Below are 11,647 nucleotides of genomic sequence, written 5' to 3'. Positions count from 1 at the left end.
GGGGGGGGGAAGAGAAGATGTACTTCATTGGTATTCATAAAAAAGGTATTATGAAATAAATTTAGAAAATGATTGTAAATGTATGATTTTCCATGTCACATAAACTTGAATTCAATATGTTGTCATGGTATATGTAGATGAAGAACATGTATGTACTCCCACATCTAATGAAAAGAATAATCAGAACATCTCACAAAACCTCTTTTTTGTACAATTGAAGTGTTATTTAGATAAAAGAAAGATTTTATTGATGTTTCTAGTTGGCATTACATGTAATAAAACATTGATCAGTTTTATATACCATTATTTGACTCAAAATAAAGTTAGTTTTGTTGACTTGTCTGATTCATTAAAAACATCTCTAAATGTTTTCAAATTACTCAATTAAAACCAAAATCCTAAAACATAAACACGCAAACATGTTTATAAGATATTAATATTTTTATGTGAAATGATATCTATTTTATTCAATCATGTATGAATTCTTAAAATTCATATTTTTTGAGGTTTTCCATGATAGCAACATAGTTGCGGCTACTAAACAAAAAAGGTGGACTAAACCCTGTATGATATAAAGACCATCACAATGTCACTAAAGAAAAATCATTAATACAATTTAAACATAATTTCATAAAGTACAAAGCAAGAATAGAAGGTATTATTCAATACCTGATAAAAATTAGAATCATGAATAACAATAAATAGTTTCATATCTATCATAGATTCAAAACAAACGCACAGACTTTCAAGAAACCAACTCCAGGGCAACATCATAGTGTATTGCCTATATAAATCGCCTTCCTGCGTGGCACTAACATCCTTCGGCAAGACGTTTATCTACATCTGCCACTCTTCACCCAGGTGAGGTGAATGGGTACCTGGTAGACTTGAGCACTAGTTACTCTACTAGTAACAATTTTGATGCACCATGAATGAGCATCACAGTCTCAAAACGTGATGAATGTTAGCGCTATGTAAGAAGCCATTATTTATCAGATTATGTAATATGTCATCGTCATGTTTCCATACATGTATTTCATAAGGTGATATACAAGCCTATTGCCCTTGGTTTGATTTCTTGAAAGCCTTTGTGATCATGCTATACACACATGTACATGCATTTTTAAGCAGTACATGAAGTCGCTTAAACATTTTGTTCTTACTTTTATTCATTACTATTCATATGCAAATCCATGTATACATTTATATAAATGAAGAAAAAAAAAAAAAAAAAAAAATTCCCCCCTACTGCATAGCCAATGTAAAAACAAGTTAGCTGCAAGGAATAGAGTATCACCCTTAAAGAGGTTTCAAATCCAATTATGTTAAAACAATACTAAGCAGATCATGCAGACATGTTAATACATGAATACATAGTGCACAGTGCAACCTAAATATACACACTAGAAAGTGTAGGCTTTCATATCCCTGGATATAATCATACGCTACTTGTCATTACAAAAGTGAACATAATATATATATATTACAAATATTAAATCATGGCAATATAATAATGTATCTCTTCTAAATATAATATATCTACCGGTAATCATAATTCTACATCACCACATATAAAATCAAATAACATCATCATGGATAGAAATGAGTCCCAACAGGTCTAATTTTAACAAATAGCATGGTAATATCGAAGTACCGGTACATCAATTACAGTTTTATTACCGGTATGTCAAATCGTTATACAAATTTTGGTTTTCTTAGTTGATATTCTGTACTTGTCATTACCATACATACAGATACAAAATGATTATTTACATTGTATACATTGCACTACCTCGGTTAGGAACAGTATCAAGTTCAGAGTAAAGCAAATAGAGGGAAGGATATTTGATAAGAATAAATCAACTATTTTAAAAGTACCTCACTTATAGTCACAATGTATGCAATACCATGGCATGGTACATCATTTTTTGCCAATGAGACAAAGTGTCTTCATGGCTCACTTAAAAGTTGATGAAGAACTCACTTAAAATGGAACAGAAGCTAGCAGGCACTTTTCCATACGTTTTAGGGGTCAAAATATATCCTAAATAGTACAGATTAAAAAGAGTATGTTTGTCTCCAAAAAATAAGAAAAATAGAGTTATTGTTAAACATTAAAATTTAGAAAGAGAAGATTGAACAACTTAAAAATATCTTACCATTACAAATTATGTCTTCTACAATCAGCTACAGTTATCCATAGTAAACACATATCTGAATAATAACAGGTGACTATTTGATTATTTTTTAAAGCTTAAAGGAATGGGGGAATTACAAAAATAAGTTAATATATTTGAAACAAGACTATTTGATGTAGAAGACATTGAGAAAGTACTCGGAGGAAGAAAAAAAAAGGAAACGGACAACAGCACATCATAAGCTTTCACAAATTTTCACTCCATTTTGGACTAAATACATGCATGTTGGATTCAAAGAAAAAGTCTAAGTCAGAATACAAATGATTTATCCTTTTCCCAGGAACAGAGTCTCATAGCTCTTTCAGACTAAGCTAATTATATGGAACTCGTATAAAGAAATGTCATGTAAAGAATAACCATATAGTCAAGCAAACATAAAGACTAGAAAACAACATTGTATAACATCAAGTTATATTATATTATATTATTTTCATATAATATGATGTTCAGGCTATAGCCAGGCCCTGACTCTATATTTGAGTTTCCATTTGAAATGACGCTCAAACATATGTTCAATTATACAACATTTCTCTACACGACGTTCAGACTACAAACAGTTTAATTACTTATTGTATAGCTATACGATGAAGTCGGGTGGTATGAATGCTGGATTATGCTACAACTTAAGAGTTACCTTGATTACAAAGAGACAGGCATGTGTGTTAATGCTCACTGGTATATCTTGGACAACAAACACTGTATTTTGAAATATTTCCTGATATTAACAAGCCAATGTAAATATCGTCTCTTTGGATCCAGAAGGGCATTACAACTTCAATCCTAACTCAGAATTAATGCCCTTCTGGCTCAAAAGGGAAATATACATGCAGCACATCCCAAATCATAAAATGCTTTCATAATCGCATTTTTTGAATTTATCCTCTGACACTGCACTTTGCTTTATGTCCGGTGCTGCATCACAGGCACACTACATTTATGCCATACACCTTAGAGAATATACACTTGAGTGTCTTGTGTATGGGTAGCAGGTTGAGGTAATGGTGCTAGAATCACTGGTGTTAAGCTTGGGAGGCTGAAGAGTGGTGTATCCTTTCTTTGAAGTCCAAGGTGGAATGATTGAGTGAAGAATGAAAGAAAAGAAGAGCGAAGAAAAGAAGTCCGTTATCATCATCCAATGACTTCTGTAGTACTTTCCAGGGTGTTTCTAAAAACAAGACAGAAATGAAAAGATGAAATAATAAATTAGCAATTATAGTGATTAAGAGCAGCAATTACTACGAGTGTCCGGAGCAACTTTATCAAGATACAAAAAGCACTCATCAAAGTGGTCACCTACCCTATTTCCTAAGTATGCATTCAAAAGTATTCCTCTTAAATATTTGAAATAATTCTCTACTGTACATACTAATAAACAGATGTCAGAAAGAAAAAAAAATTGTACTTCATATAAACATCTATAATAATAGTAGAAGTATAATTTTATTTTTACTTAAACAATATTCATAACTTGCAGTCAATTCATATGATAACTGAAAAACGGAGGAACGTAATGACATTCAGATGCGAGTTCAGTTTGTTAACAAAAATTAAGTACTGTTTTTCCTTTCAAATATATTCAAAATCTGTGCATCTGAACCTACATGTAGATGAAAATTAAATCACACTGATGAAAAAAAAAAAAGGTAATTTTTGATTAAAAAATACTTACATAAGTTATATGCATTAATACAACAAATGGCAATGTATGAGGAAAACAAAAGAGTAAACATTAAGACAAAGAGAATGAGAGCAAGGAAACATGCATAATGTGTTTTGAAGCAAATGATGAATGACAAACAAGCATTCTTGCAAATTGCAATGATTTTAAAAGTGCATTATGGTGAGGTTTTATGCAGTTTTATGCTTCAGCATTAGTTGAAAATCACCTACATGTAACAGAATCAAAGTAGGGTCCAGTTTCAAAATTGGAGAAGTATCAAATGAAAAAGCAAAACAAAAATAGGACAGAAGTGTTTCATTGTTAATACCCTTCAGATGGCCCATTTTCAAAGAAACAGAATAAAGTCCATCCACAACTCCATAAATTCTGTAGTTTCTACTTTTTACTGTAGATTTCTCACACTTCAATTTCCAACACTACAACATCGCAAAAATGTAAGGCAGAAAAATTATGATGGGTGAAGAAAAAAATTCACCATTCATGAACAAACCATCTTTTTGCGGTGTACATTGATAAATATGTGCATGTACATTGCACGTTGTATGTTGTAATGAACAATGATAATAATTACTAATGCAATTATAGTGTCTGCACTCAGTTTTAAAGACTAAAATGAAGTAAAGTCAAACCTATCTATTAAGACCACCCCCGGAAAACACATAATGTGGCCACTGTAGACAGTTGGCCATCTTAGACAGGTTCTTCAACAGTTACACATATATCCTTCTATAGAGGGATGAAATATGGGTGACCACTATTAGAGAGGCAGGCACTATTAAAGATGGGTACCGGTATATATATATATATTTTATATTTATATATATATTTTTTTTTAATTTGGCTTACTGAAATAATTCATGGTCAACAGCAAACTTCTTATGGCAAACCAAAAATATGGCAAAAGGCTGTGAATCTTGCTGGAGTATGTTGCAGTATTATTAGGTTATTTTCAAAAGTTTCCATAATTAAAGCGACGGTTATCAGTTACCATCATTTTTAAATAATCATCCACATGATAAGAATTGTAATGTAATTATTGATTACAATTTAAGCAAATATGCAGCTAGCAATAGAAAAGCATAAAGCTTCAATCATTCATGATCCCAACAATGTCTACTTTTTGCACTATCAAACTGTCAAACCAGGAATTATTTGGTTACAGACAGCCAGGTGCTGGCAAGGAATAATTTTGATCTTGCATCTATATCAAGAGTAAATTTTATTTCTCTGTGCAAATTTTGACAATTTGCAATTTTGCATTTGTTTTTATGTTTCAAACATAAACAAATTATCTGAGTTCAGCTTGCTCAAATTAACTTTTGGCTTCTGCAACACAATTCAATAAATATAGCGAACAGAGTGTAAATGGTAAAACACAAAACACGGTATAAATGGAATGGCAATATGCAAGCACGTCGGATAATTTTCATGGCTATGTAGTCTTGTGGATGCAGACCTCGGACATTACAGATGTGGGACAATCATGTTTAATCATTGAGTTACTTACAGAGGGGGGTAGCGCCAGTACCATACTCTTTGCGCTTGCTTTTCCAAGCCTTAACATGGGCCAATCTGACCAAGGAATAAATGAAAGGTCAACGGCGATTGAGTAGTAATTGTATGAGAGAGGTGTGAGAGTAGAAATTGGGAATATAAGGTTAATAATATGAGCTTTATGCTTGGATATTTCATTCTGGAGAAGAATGTTAAAATCAATGTATATATTTCAAAAGAAATTCAGAAATTGCATGTGTGGAGAGGTACATTCAAAATTAATAATTATCAAAATAAATGCAGAACTTTCTGAAAAAGAAGTGTCTAAAAAAACCCTGGTTAAATGAACAGAGAAAGAAAAAGTCAAGGACAAGGCATCAATTCAAAATTGAATAGGGCAAATGATATTACTAAACCAGGAAATATGGGACAATGTTACGCTCCAATAATGATATAATTTGAAAAAAGGTGATAATTTTCTCAGACTTAGTAGTCCATGTCAGAAGAAGATAATAAGCAAAAACATGATACTGGATGCAAGATAATTCCAACAGTAATTTCTTTCGAGAAATTTCATGTCTGTGATTCCTAAAAACAGAATTTACATACACATTTATTCAGAAATGTCAGTGCATAACACGAAGCATCCATCCTATCCATTAAATTTCTACATTCAGTCTAATCAAAACTGTTCTTTTCATTTTTCACAATTATATGCTCAAATGAACACACTACCATATCGTCCTTGTTTTCATGAAGTGACGGTAGTGAGGAAAATCGTCACGCAAAGTGAATGCATTTTTTTTTCACTACCGTCACTTCGTGAAAACAGTGACGATATGTTAAGTATTTATTTGCAACTTAAATTACAGGTGGCACTTTTATTCCTCTAACATTCTATATACTTTTATCCAAAAAAAATTGTTTAGTAAAATAAAGAAACTCTTCCCCCCACTTCAGTCACTCTCCTGTTACCCTCACACTATTTCCCCTGGCCCTCAGTTTGTTTTCCCTTCCTCATCCACAACCCTGGGGCAGCCACTGTATATATATGACACATTCACTCACTCAAAATACAGAATAATGATAATAAAAGAAAATGGAAACATAATCCTTGGACAATAGGTTTCAGCCTTCCACCCACCCCAGGCAAAAATATGCCTGTCCTGTTCACTTATGGTCCCCAAAGTAAAAGTGGTTTTCAAAAGATGTGGAAAGGTTAGAGATTTTTTGTATTTTCAGATTGTTATGCATATTAATGACATATTATGGCTTTGATTGTTCATTTATTTGCCTTTTTTTCAATAATATCGCTTGCTTTATGTTGCATCATGTTTTTAATCTTTTGTGAGATATTTTTAGTGTAATATTATATGTATGCAGAAAAGCATCTTCATATGATTCTATATTGTGCATGCAAATGTGCATGGAAGACTCAGAGTGTATGAAATCAGTGGTATTTGAATATTTCTTAACTTTTGGTTGAATTTGTAATTTGCGAATGCTCTGAGTGTATGAAATTGGTGAAATGTGATTATTTCTCTATTTTGGGGGTTGAATTTGAAATTTGTGAATGCTCAGTGTATGGAATAAGTGATATATGATTATTTCTCTGTTTTTTGTGTAATTTGTGAATGCTTAGAGTGTAAGATATCAGTGATGATGACTTCTTTTTTTGGTTGAAATTGTAATTTATGAATGCTCAAAATGTATGAAATCAGTGACAAATGTATATGATTTCTTTTGTTGAATTTGTAATTTGTGAATGTTCAGTGTATGAAATCAGACAGTGATATATGATTATTATTCTTCTGTTTTTTTAATTTGTAGTTGTATTCACCTTTATAGCCGAGCCATAGCCGTGTAAATGGACCTGTAACAATAATGAACTATTTATGTAAAGTTGCCTACAAATCTCTTAATACCACTGGACGCTGATAGGTAGTCTCCCTTCTACCAAAACAAAACCATTTAGCTACTACATAAAATTTGCTCTACAAACATACATGTATAGGAGGCGTGATGGCTCAGTGGTGGAGCAGTGGTCTCGTACTTGGGAGGTCCCAGATTTAAAAACAATTTTTTTTTTTTGCGCTAGTGCCCTTTGGTAAGGCATCAATCCTCATTACCTAGTCCCTTGAAGAGGACTTTGAAGCTGTTGGTCCCCTGGTTGCTCGCTTAAAAGCATACACATACTTTTTTTTGCAGTCAGATAAAAACAAATTATCAAACCATAGAACCATGTACCTCATTCAACAGACCTTACAACAAAACAGAAAATTGATATCTACCAACACCTAAAAAAAATATGTGCAAATCTTTAATCCCATCTGAAAAATTGTAAACAGGAATTAGTGTAACCACACCAACATTCCTGAAGAAAAAAAATTCCCTATTAAAGGTACTATGTCCCTTTGGCAGCCAACCTCAAATTCTGTAGAACTTTGCAGGAATTATGAATATGTCATAAATGTCATAAATCTGTGAAATTTAAACGTTAGCAGTGTCCTCATATTCAAATTAAGCAAGGAAACCTGTTTACTTGCTAGACTTCACTGTCAGACACTATTGAGTGACTGACTGGCCTTTTTTCTTCTTCGGTAATAACATACATGAAAAGAGTTGTTAAGGGTACATGAGCATTTGTCTACATCAATAACCGAATTCTTGTGATGGCCAAGATTAAAACTGATTGAATTTTGCGCAGCATAAAACGTATGACCATTCAGTACAATTGTCTGAAAATCAAGACTATTACTTTTGGGCTCTTTAGCCCTAAAGTCGATTTGACAACTAATAGTCGTTATTTTCCCACTTAAAGACATTTTCAAGCCCCACCTTTTTTAGGGAAGTTCTAAATTAGTATTATCTTTCAAATGCAGTTGGAATTTAACTTTTTCATTTTTTTTGGCCTGCAAATGGGACATAGTACCTTTAAGTGAGAGGTCTTTTCAGTTGTCAACAAATATCTAAAGCATATAGAGTTTAAAGATGATTGTATGGATGACTGCACAAACTATCTGTGTATGCAGTCACTTCTGTGCAGTTACCAACCAAATTCATGATTCCTTACATTTGTCATGACAATTCAAATACCTCGCACTGCTAATGGCATATTATTTTTCAGAGTACTTCTCAGAGTTTCACAGCCACTTAGTTCCTTAATGACCAGGAAAACACACTGATTTCATTTCAAACAGTATTAAACCCATATACAGTGTACTTGTACGAAAACCAGACAAAATAAAAAGGAGAAAAAAACACAAGACATGCCCAACATAGACACATTTCAGATTCCCAAATGTCAGAATACCGGCAACTAAAAACACATCAGAGTTTCACAGCCTCATAATTCCTTTAAAAAATAGAGAAACCCCACAGACTTCATTTCAAACTGTACATGTCACATATACAGTGTACTTGAACCAAAGTCAGACAAATAAAGGTGAAAAATACACCCCAACATACCAACATAAACACATTTAAGATTTCCAAATGTCAGAATACCGCCTTTGGTATTTATTAATAACTCATCAGAGCTTTACAGCCACCTAGTTCCCCAACGACCAGCGAAACTTACTGATTTTTATTTCAAATTGTACTAGACCCATATACAGTGGACATATACAAAAACCAGACAAAAACAAAGATGGAAGAATACACCCATCGTACCAACATAAACACATAAAAGATTCCTAAACGTCAGAATACCGCCTTTGGTTTAAAACTCATCAGAGCTTTACAGCCATGAACGACCAGAGAAACTCACTGATTTCATTTCAAAGTTTCAAACTGTACAAGTCACATATATACAGTGTACTTTTACGAAAACCAGACAAAATAAAAGGTGAAGAATACACCCATTCAGACCCAACATAAACACATTTAAGATTCCCACATGTCAGAATCCTGCTTTTGGTATTTATTCCAAACTCATCAAAGTATCACAGACACCTAGTTCCTCAAAAACCAGAGAAACTCACTGCCTTTGTTTAAAACTGTAATAGACAAACATACAGTGAACTTGTACGAAAACCAGACAAAATAAAAGGTGAAGAATACACCCGACAATAACCGACATACCCAACATGAACACATTTCAGATTCCGAAATGTCAGAATCTTGCTTTTGGTATTTATTCCAAACTCATCAAAGTATCACAGCCACCTAGTTCCTCAAAAACCAGAGAAACTCACTGCCTTTGTTTAAAACTGTACTAGACAAACTTACAGTGAACTTGTACGAAAACCAGACAAAATAAAAGGTGAAGAATACACCCGACAATAACCGACATACCCAACATGAACACATTTCAGATTCCGAAATGTCAGAATCCTGCTTTTGGTATTTATTCCAAACTCATCAAAGTATCACAGCCACCTAGTTCCTCAAAAACCAGAGAAACTCACTGCCTTTGTTTAAAACCCAACATAAACATATTTAAGATTCCCAAATGTAAAATTCAACCAAGATAAAAATGCCCAAAATCTTAAATTATTCAAACAGATAGTAAACGTGAATTTGAAACAATGCATGCAAAGAAAGACTGACTTTGGAGACTCATGGGGTATCTTGCTCTCTGGAAGAGTAAGGCTAGAGCAAAAATAATGATATGCGTGCAAAGGAGTAAAGAAAGAAAATGACAAATAATCATCAATCAATAAGGGAATAGATAATGAAACGAATCTACGATGGATATTGGCAGAGGAGGAATGTTTATAAGTAGAGGATTCCAGGATTGGTAATTTTATTATTTTTTTTCAATTTTACTAGAAGAGGAATGTGAATAAACGTAAGATTTATATATTAATGTTTTACATATTATGAGAAATAGAAGAAAATAAATTGTGTTTTCTAAATTATGGTTAATCAGTGATTTAAATCACCCGTGCTCAAATCAGAAACCCCAACCTGAATCAAACTTGCAAATTCTAGATCTACAAATTAATAAACTTCTCCTTACAATGTAGAGGTCAAATCATTGCTTTAAAGTGGGTTATCGTCTACGGATAAAAGTTTACGGATAAAAGTTTGCAGACATCAAATTAATGCTACTGTACATGGTATGATAAGGTGATAACTCAAAAAAATTATGTTTAAAAAAAAGGATATACAAAATATAGCTCCTACCAGTATGAAAAATGCAATCGAAAATGGCTAAAAATGTATATTTAACCATAGGCTTTGCAAGAAATAAAAAAATAGCTGTTGTCTTTCAGACATCACTAAGTCTCGATTTTATAAACTACATGTATATTCTTTGTTTATTGATAATGTTTGATACATAGGACGGACAAAAGCATATTTCATGCAGGCAAAGTATTTTGAGCTTGATAAATGATAAACATAATTCAAATTTCACACATATCTAATAACTAGCAGTAATAACTTGCAAGGTTTATAGAACTGCATGTACTCTTGAATGTGCATGCACTATTTAAAGTGTTTGTGACAATTATAGATGACCTGAGAATCAAAGCAAAAGATCGATTATAAGTCATCATTGGGGCTGAGGGTTGCAGCGAAACATTGGGGGCACACAAACCCCTGGTTTCCATTTGAAGAAGAAAAAAAACTTTAGAGGTCTGTCTGTACCAGGTTCCAGTTTTCCACTGACGGAGGGGGAGGGGGGGGGGTGCGAGTGTTTGTTACTTTACCAGGCAAATTTCAGTGTTGAGCCATGGATATATCACTTTCTTTGATTTCTTCATATTTTATCACCACAGAAATGAATACATCCGCTTATCAATAATGAAGACATGTCTCATGAAGAACAACCAAAATTATTATTCCAAATGCTATGTCCCGTATCTCTTCTTCTGGTACTGTCAAAAGACAACAGTTTATCTGGTGGTACAATATCAAACATATATATATGCAGTCATGCACACAAGCCACTCTAGCAAAGTCTTCAGCATGATCAAGCGAACCAGAGAAAAAGCAATCAGGGAAATGTTGAGCTCTGTTCTAATATGGTGTAGGAATGTGACTGATGGGATTACAAAAGGGTGAGTACATGGTACAGTAAAACCTGTCTATAGCAACCACCCAAGGGAAAAACAAAAAGTGGCTTTTGTAGACAGGTGGTCTTTGTAGACAGGTTCCTTTAGTACATGATTCAATGAGAAATCATTTTCAAGGGAAACAAGAAATGTGGCCTTTGTAGATAGGTGGTCTTTGTAGACAGGTGGTCACTAAAGCAGGTTTGACTGTAAAAAAAATTATTCAAGTAGAGGGGGACAACCCCCTTGATTGATGGCCCATGAGAACGATG

The 11,647-nt window shown here is 33.2% G+C and overlaps 1 protein-coding gene across 1 annotated transcript in view; it reads right to left on the bottom strand.

Moving 5' to 3' along the window:
- Positions 1 to 220: 220 nt before the first annotated feature.
- The window catches only part of LOC588593 (cell cycle control protein 50A), a 34,899-nt gene continuing 23,472 nt past the window's right edge, over positions 221 to 11,647 (bottom strand). The window contains exon 9 of the mRNA XM_011683905.2: positions 221 to 3,363. The gene's annotated coding sequence lies outside the window, so the exon portion shown is untranslated. The remainder of the gene's footprint in view (positions 3,364 to 11,647) is intronic.

This window comes from Strongylocentrotus purpuratus, unplaced genomic scaffold (assembly GCF_000002235.5).
Source record: "Strongylocentrotus purpuratus isolate Spur 01 unplaced genomic scaffold, Spur_5.0 spur5_scaffold_2, whole genome shotgun sequence".
NCBI lineage: Eukaryota > Metazoa > Echinodermata > Echinoidea > Camarodonta > Strongylocentrotidae > Strongylocentrotus > Strongylocentrotus purpuratus.
This window is presented reverse-complemented; position numbering and strand designations above follow the sequence as displayed.